We start from the raw sequence: 9,387 nt of genomic DNA on the forward strand, positions 1-9,387 counted from the left end.
TCTGTCTGACGGAGGCTTCCCATCCCCTCTCTCCACGAGATGCTCTTTGCCCTCAGCAATCAGGCCACGATTCGTAGACATGAGCAACCTGTCGGGTCCACCCGAGCTTGCTCTTTTGGCCGCAAAAATATTGTTTCTTGAGAACTATCTGCCTTGCTGCAGCATTTTCCCTTGCAACATTTTCCAACGGCCCAGCGGAAAGGATTATTGAAACGGGCTGCGCTGGCCATGCCCAGCCCCGAGATGAACCTCACACTCCCTGCAAGGAGTGACCCCAGACCTACCACTACGCGTCCTTCTGCTCCCTTTCATTCCTCACCCCAGTCCTACACCTGGGACTCCCTTAGGGGTTTCCACTCAGATACATTTTGGGGGGCATCAGTTGTTTTATCTAACAGCCACTAGCCTTTTGCACAAACCCCTTGGGCGTCCTTCCTGGTGCTCCGATGCAAGCAGTCCTCCAAGATGCTACATCACCTGGGTGACAGGATTGTGTACCCCCAAAAAAATGCCAGCCCCAATCTCGGGGGCCCCATGAAGACTGCCTCATGTCAGGCAGGGCCAGGCAGGCAGGATTTACTGAGGGTTTATAGGATTAGCACCAGGGAGGGAGGCAGGGCACCGGGATTACGGCAGGCACTGGAGGGGCAGGGCGAGGAGGTGTTGGCAGGCAAAAGGATGGGGAGCAATGGGCAAGACAGCTGGCAAGCAGCTCAGAGGAGACATCAGACACGTCCTGTGGTTGGGTGTGAGCAGTGAGCCTGGCTTGCCCTGCTGCAGTCCCCAAGAACAGGTAATGACCGATGCTGTGCACCCCTGGCTCTCCCCACACCCAGCAGCACCCTGGAATGGTGCCTGTGGCAGAAGAGAGCCCATCCATCCATCCATCCATCCATCCATCCATCCATCCCCTGCAGACCTGGCACCATCCAGCTCCTTCCCAGAGCATCTTGGCAGGATGACCTCCTGGGGTGAGGGAGATTTCCCCTGAGGCTTCAAACATCCCTGCGAAGGAAGCCCCCAAGACATCTTCGGATGTCCTTGCCTCGTGCTCAGCCTCCTGTTTCCCCCAGAGGTGGATTTCAGGGTTTCAGGGAAAGATGCCAATGTAGGCAAGGGAGCAGGGAGAAAAGTTCCTGCACGAGATCAGTCAGAGCCTGCCCTGTCCAAGCCTTGGATTTCCTTTCCCTTTTGCCTTGGCTGAACCCCTTGGCTTGGTCCCTGGTCCCGGGCAGGTCCCTTGACCTCCCAATCTCCTAGCAAATCTGCAGCTTAAAAAAAAAAAAAAGTTGGGATTAAAAGGAAGCATTGCAAAGCAAACACAGCTCTTTGCAGCAGCAAAGAGCAGAACGAAGTGCTCTCGGAGCTGTCGTGACAGCGCGTCTCAGCTGGAGCAGAGGCAGCAAATTGGTCACAGTGGGTTACAGCTGCAGCGGGCGCCTGTGTGTTATCTTCAGCAAGGCAGAGGTGCCCGGGAAGCTGTCATCTTTGCATGGCCTTAAACTCTACTCCTAGAATTGCACGGCTTCCAAGAGACATCTCTGCATCTCCTCAGCAAGGCTGATTTTGCCAGGCAGAGGATGTAAGGACTCAAGGAGCCGACCCAGTCCATCCCCCATCTCCCCTCCAAGCATCCATGGAGCAAGTCTCAGCAGAGACCAAAACCCAAATACCAAGTCTACTTTCATGGATTGCTTCTTTGCTGGAGGCAGCACCGTGTGCTGCCTCGGAGGACTGCCTAGGAAGGTACCATCACCTCCCTGATGGCCACCAGGACATCTGGTCACCGTCATGGCCACCAGCAGGTCAAAGAGCTTCCTTCCAGGGAGCTCAGTTCACCCATCCTTCCTTACTCAAACAGCACTTCTTCTCTCATCTGACTTGATTATGTTTTAAACCCTTAAATATCCCAGGATTGGGCCATGAATACTGGAAGGTCTCAGAGCCATCTGATCTGCATTGCTAAGCACTGTCACCTCCTCCCCTTGCACTGCTCAGCTTAACCTCTGCCCCCTCACATTTGCAGATATATGCACAAAGCTTAATCTCACAAGGAGCTGGGACACTGTTTTTCCCTGCAGAGGAAACAGGATTTTATGATTTCCCACGTTACGAGCCAGGAAGGACTGGCTGTAGCTGTTTCAGAGCTAGGGAGCTGCAAAGGGAGCGTGCGATGGGAAATTCGTGCAGCAGGGACCGTAGGATGAGGCTGGGTGTAACAAGATGAGCACATCTGATGAAAAAAAGTCCCCGATTGAGGTGTCGAATGGAGGTCCTCAAGGACTTCAGCACAAACGTAGAGAGCTGAGCACCTCCCATGGTCGAGGCCGAAGAGCAGATGCCCTTTTAAACTGTGTGTCTCCATCGGGCTGGGAAGCAGGGAACAAGGCTGCTGCAATCCTGGCCACAAGCCGGTTGAGTTATCCAAGCTGAGGGCTGATGGAAAAGAGGCAAAGCCATCATGACGGAGGAGAATTGCTGGGGAGGAAAACGTGCGAACCTCTTCCCCGCCCCAGCCGTGTGGGTCTCTCTTAAGGATACCTTTAAATGCCACAAATATCTATCCAGCTTCTGTGTGGCCCTTTTGAACTGGGCAAAAAGGACAAAGAACAACTGAGAAAGTCTTGGGCACGGAAAAAAAACCTCCTGAGCTAGGTAATTTGTGACTTACTATGGTAATACAAGCGAAGCAGCAGCCATTTCTGCGTCGTAGCTCTTTCCTTCCTATCAATATTTGCGAAATGCTTCCCGAAGCATTAATTGCATGAGATTAATGGAGTGATTGCATCGGGGAAAAGGCAGCATCCATTACGTGGTCAGGGCAGGATCGTGCAAGCAGCTGCGGGGAGCTGAGCGACCAGTGCTGGGGCTGGGTGGAAGTCATGGACAAGAGCACATGCACTGGACAGCCAAGCCAAGAAATCTCAGCCATGACCACAATCCTGCCTGATCGTGCCCTAGGAATGGGAATTTTGCAGCAAAATCAGAGCCCGAGGCAAAAAGCAGGTTGTGCTCTATGCCAGGGAAGATTTGACTTGGGGTGTAGTTGCTCCAGTGGGATTTGGCCAAGCTAAAGGTGATGCCAAGAAGATGCGGCCATGTGCGTGCACATGTACAGAGCAGAGGTAAGGAGAGGGCATGATTTGGAGCTGGGAGAAGATACCTGATGTCATCCTGAAAGATGGAATGGCAAGAAAACTCCTCTTTTGGACACAGCAGACAGACAGCAAGAAAGGGAACAGGCTCATGGGAAAGATGGGGAAAGTTGGGATGGGATGGAAACATGGAGACAAGAGAATGGTTGGCCACTTTCACTTGTGTTTTTAAGCCTGCAGTGGGTTGTGGGTTTGTTTGGCTGGCTCCCCTTGGAGCCAGGCTGGGTTGTTGCCAAATGCCTTTTAAAATTCCTGCAGGAATTTCCATTGCCTCCAGGATTGTGTAGAGCCCCATTCTTGGCCAGAACCAGCCGGGCTGAAAGCAGAAAGTGGGAAACCACTGGCCTCCAAAGCATCATTCCTGATGCTCCAGCAGAAGATCATATGATTTGAGAAATTACAAGTACCCAAAGCCGGCGGAGAAATGGCTGGGTGCAACCTCCGTGTTCCCTGCTGGAAACAGGGATAATGCAGCAGCATCCCAGCACCTCAGCTGGGTATTGGGAGGACTAATTGGTTCCTATTTGCAAAGTGCTCCAGGAGGATCTGAGGCATTACAGACACCAGGAAGAGCAACAGGTTTTCATTCATTTCCTTGGCTTTGCCAAAGAATTTTTGGGGATTTTCCTGGGGAACTGGAAAGGAGAACCAGCTGCACCCCACTTCGCTGGGGTATAGACGCTGTGGTGGGGCTTGCGTGGGTGGTTGTGGGCCCAGGACCATGGAGGGAGCTACTTGCCCTCGAAGACAAGGTTTTCACTGTGTCTGGGAAGGGGCAACCAAGTCACGGCTTGCTCTTCCCACACTGGGCTAAAACCTCGGGCAAGAAGAAGATTCACTTCATTGATGCCATTTGCCTCGGTACCAGGCTCCTTTTGCACATCAGATGGAGAGGAAAAGGAGACCGGAAACCTCTAGAAAATGGTCTTTCTGGCCCAGATGAAGGTGGTCTACAGTAATGCATTCAGCAGGTGAAGGTGAGAAATGCCAGAGGGTGGAAAGCACCTGGTTTTGCCATTTGTCCCGACCTGAGGTAGTCCCTGGCGCCCGCAGTCCTCTCCTGCTTACGGGAGAGATGAGGAAGACCCAACAGCGATGCCCGGGGCAGTCTGACTTTCAGGCAAAGAAGTAGCGCCAGGAGTTCCCTTAGGGCAGGCTGGAGCAACAGGCAGATTTCGAAGGCTACAGGGGGAAGCCCCAAGGGATGAAGATGAGCTGCTCACAGTTGAGCAACGTGCACGGAGCTTCCCCTGGCTGGAGGTGGGACCCTGCGCTCGGATATAAACCTGGTCCATCTCCACTGTGGTGTTGGAAAGAGACAAAAGTCACGATTTTGGGGGGTTGGAATGGCTGTGTTTTCTTTCCTCCCTCTCCCCGTACCCAAAGATCTGGCATTTTGCAGGCTGCTGAGCCCTCTGGCTCCAGTCCAGGAACACCATTAAGAACAAGTTTTACGGACTGAAGGTTGCTCACAGGCTTTTCCCAAACCGAGACGGCCAGTTCCGTGTCCTGCAGGACGAAGCCCTTGGCAAGCACTCAGGGTAAAGCACACAGGGAGGTGTGCTCAGACCTGCCCTGCCTTGCTCCACTTCAGTTTCTCGTGTGGAGAAATTCAAGCGGTTATTTAGGACGTCATAAAGCACTTTGAGGCCTGTGGACAAATGCATATTATTATCATAACATGACCTCGGAAGAAGTCAAATGCTTAGGAAAATACTTCTTATCCATCCCTAACACTGAGTTTAAAAAAAATAACTCCACAAATAACCCACTGTCATGGGTCAATGCAAGGTATTTCCAGGTTATCTAGAATAATCACGGATGTGGGCGCAGCTACCCAGGCTTTCGCAGAACATGGGAGCAGCAGGCTTCAAAGGGCAGGTTTCTCCGTATCCTCTGTCCCATCCTTGATGCACAGCCAGATGCACCTGTTGCCGTGACCGCGTTCGGCAACAGCAGCGATCCAAACCTCCCGGCTCGCTTTCGCCACTCGGCAAAAGTTGGGAACGAGGTCTGAATTGCCCTAAAGTGCCCATCCTTTTTTCCTAGCCAAGCCGAGGCAATCCGGCCTTGCAGATTGCTAGTTCATCTTGGGGAAGATCCTTCCTGGTATGCTCACCCCCCCTGTTATCTCTGAACTCTGCAACATATTAATTACAGACGTCCGATGGCAATAATTAGGCCAGTCTCTAGAATTACAACAGAAGGAGCAACTTTTCACTATTCAGTATCAGAAATGCCCAGGGAGGATCCACACACAAACCATGTTTAGCGTCTCAGAAGCATCTATCCTGCGGAGAAGAAGCGTGAGGAGAAGACAGGACTGGAGGATGCTAACTCAGCCTCAGTCCTGATGGTGACATCTTTGATGGCCAACCCGGCTGATGTCCAGCAGTCAGGGCGCCTCACTGGTAAAAATGTGCCCCCCAGACACGCCACCTGCATGGACGGGTCCTCCTGAGCGTGCACATGAGTGCACGTTTGCTGCCAGGACATCCCAAGAGCCGTCCTTCCTCCACTACCACTCTCGACAGCAGGACAAGGCATTGCGTTGGGTGACTTGCCCTCCCTGCCCTGGCCCCAGATGGGGGTCAGGAGCAGCAATGGTCCCCCAAATGCTCACCTACATCTCAGACAGGCACGATAAAGAGGGCTAGGACTTGCCAGCTGCCATGCCAGGAATTGGCAATGTCCAACGCCGCATGGGTACAGCATCAGTGACAAATTACCTCCACCCAGCCCCACCAAGGCTCTCCATGACCATCACAAAGCCATGCTAAAAACACAGTCAGCAGCTTCTGCTGTGGCTGCTAATTTGCCAGAAATATGCTCTGGTAACTGCTTACACAGGGGAAGAAATAAAGTACGGATTTTTGAGCATGCAAATATAAACTGCAGGCACAAGCACGTGATGGATGTAAGTCATATTGCTTAATGCGAGGCTGGGTACATACAGACACGATGGGCACAGCGAGGTCTGGGCATCCGCGGCGCAGAGAAGGGAGAAGAGCAGAGCAGAGAGAAGAGAGGACTAGAGGAGAGCTGTCACGGGCTGCTCTGCTACTGCCTGGGTGCTGGGTAGCATGAAATCCGTTGCTGGGGCTCAACAAATAGCGCATCATTACAAGTCTGCAGCTTGTATGAGCATGGTTAGCTCATGATCCTTAAAGCTAAGTGGTGGGGACACCCCATCTAAGGAAACAAACCAGTGAGGTGATTGGGTTTGGACGCCGTACCAGCGGAGATGTCTCTGCAAGCAGATGGAGAGGGGCACCTCTTCAGGCCTAAGAGTTGGAGAGAGGAGATGGGTTTATACAGCCTCACGCCACAGCGTGGGAGTCTGCCTCCTCCTCTGCGGATGCAAATAACAACATAAAGTAACTCTGGCTGAAATACCATAGAGCAGAGGTTGCTCAACCATTCTCCATAGGGAAAAATCACCTGAAAGGCAGGTTCACATATGGTGAGAGTGCTCATCTAGTGAATACGAGCCCCATCCAAAACATGGGGAGTCCTTTATATTCTCATTGCCACGATGCCTGCCCCAAAGATACTCGTCAATCAGGAGATCAGCAGAATGAAGCTACTTCCCTCACAGCAAGCACGGATATGCGCCACAATATTGCAAAGACTGATGGTATTTGCACTTAGGGATGGGAAACTGAGGCACAGAGGGAGGTGGAAGGTGAGCTCCTCCAGCCAAGTGTGGTGTGTGCCTCCTGCTGCTGCAGGCTCGAAGTAGTTCTGCACAACCTACAGCAAACAGATGGCAGGGCAGGGAATGGGGCAAAGTCCCAAAGCTGATGTCCTACCTCTTAAGATAACCCCAGCTGCAGGAATTAAGCCATTTTCCACGGGGACTGGACTGTGGCAAATACGTGTCTCTATAATATTAAGGAGAAGCCACTCCAGAAAAATCACATGTGGAAATTCAGCTCCGATAACATCTGCAAGAGGAGCATCCGCCTACATCCATGATAAGGTTCACCTGATAATTGCTTCTGAGGGGGAAAAAACCCCTCAGTTTGCTCTCTACCATGTGCAGGACAACCCAAACCTGTCCTGAGCGTCTCCTCTCTTTTCTCTCTCATTGCTCCTGTACCTCCCGCTCCCCCAAGCCTGTTTGTGTTCGTTAGTAATTGCCTTTTCCAGCCAGCCCTCGAAGAAATGCTTCAAACCGTTATGACAATCCAATCTCAGCCTTGCCAATTCTGGTGGGGTTGGTCGCGATATTTCTTAAAGCGCCAGGTCCTGGAGTCAGGGGAAATACAGCTTTTTCAAAAAGAAAGAACTAAAGAAAGAAATTTCTAGTCTCCCTGCGAGTGGGAAATGCTGGGTTCACCAGAGCCAGGGAAAGTCAAGGGAGCATCATCCTCCGGTGAAATTGGACCCACAGTTTTGCCTGGGGCAACCAAATCCCCGAGGATTTGGCCACCAACTGGGACCAAAACCAGGACGAGGCTTTAGCACAAGGGGTGCAAAACACATTAACATGTCGCTCAGCACCTTTATTACGGCTAATGTGCTACTCTCACAAAGCAGAGTGAAATCGGGCTAATGCTTAGTCCGTTAATCCTCCAGAGCTCTAATCCTCATCGCAAACTCTGTGATCTCAGCCCATTTCTCAGCAGAGCTCACAGGGAGTAAAAGCTAATTCTCCAGCGCTCACAAACGGAGCTGTGTGCTGGGTTTTTGGGGGAGCTGCACCCCTCGCGAGCTGCGGGAGATGCTCAGACCCACGGGATGAGGCTGAACTCCCCAGGGATCGAGGGTATGAGGTTACACCAGGAGCGCGGATGGTGCAGGGTGGCATGAGCAAGATTTATTTATTTCCCATGAAATAAATAATCAATCCCTTATTCAGTCCAGGGAAACGCCTTGCAGACCCAAAGTGACGCCCTGAGCAGGAACTCATGTCTTTGTAGCCATCACCGTGGTGGGAATATCTGCAAACTTAGGGACCTTGCTCTGGCTGTTCACTCATTCATGAAAATTCATGATGCTCTGCTGTATGTTAAGAGTAAGTGGAACCCCTTCAGGGAATAACTATGGGAAAGGAGTGGTTGTTCTAAGGGAATGCTCAAACATTGACTGCGTTTTTTAAAGATTTTTGATTCAAAGGCCAAAATCTGTCTTTGAAAAGCCAATATCAAACTCTGAAATACAAACACTTGCTGTTCAAGCGTGTGTTTTTTCCTCCAACCTCTCCCGTTTTGTTAACCTCTACTTTCATTAGAAGTTAAACAAGCGCAAACGAGCACCAAGGCTCTCCTGTAACTACTGCAAACTCCTGTGAAAAATAATCCTTCCTCACTTAAGATTTCAGCCAATGCCAAAGCCAGACCCCAAACAGGCAAAAACTGCCAAATCTCACGCGACAGATGCCAAACCACAGTGTTGCCCCTACGAGACCATCACCAAGCCCATCCCGTCCAGCTTCTGCATCTTCAAGTCACGCCTAAGTTATTACAGATCATCCATCTACATCAGCATTACCTGGCTCAAAGCATTCAAAATTAATCAGGTTCATTTTAAAATCGAGGCATTTTTAAAGAGAAGTCATTTTTAGCTCTCGCCCGCTTGTTCCCAAGCCTGTAAGAATGACTTGCCTGCAATAGTCTGGGTGGAAACCTTGCTTCAAAAAATGAAGCTGAAAATCTTGCACAGTCACATGATCCCACAAGCTGGAGCTTCAAGAAAAAAAAACAACGTTCAGCTCCAGGAGCAGATGTCACCCAACCACGAGGAGCCCCATGGGATATCAAATCACATGCAAATATCCTGATATTTGCATTAAAAAAAAAAACCATGAGAAACCCACCTTCGGCATCCCCAGTGAAAGGCTGTTAAAATTGCATGTCAGGATTTAAGTCACCCTCTCTTATGGGTCGGGTTGAGGAGAGCAAGGGGGTCAGATTGCCCCGAGGTTGGGGTCCCACATCACCCCCTGGAGCGTCACGCATGGGTAAAATACTCGAGAAGATGTAATGAAGGTCTCAGCCGGTCTGGCAATTTCTATATCATGTACTTTTCCCTGGGGTCAAAATCCTTCTTCCTCCTGTCCTGAGCTGTACCTGAAACTAAGCAGCATGTTCCAGTGAGATAAGTAATTACCATGAGTTCATATCATTTATTTTTAATGACGCCAGTCAGAATCTTCATTTAACATTTTGATTCACTTTTCTATGTCGGCGGGTCCTGATGTTTCGGTTACTGCTCTCCTATAACCCCT

The sequence above is a fragment of the Apaloderma vittatum genome, unplaced genomic scaffold (assembly GCF_000703405.1).
Source record: "Apaloderma vittatum isolate BGI_N311 unplaced genomic scaffold, ASM70340v1 scaffold20954, whole genome shotgun sequence".
Taxonomy (NCBI): Eukaryota; Metazoa; Chordata; class Aves; order Trogoniformes; family Trogonidae; genus Apaloderma; species Apaloderma vittatum.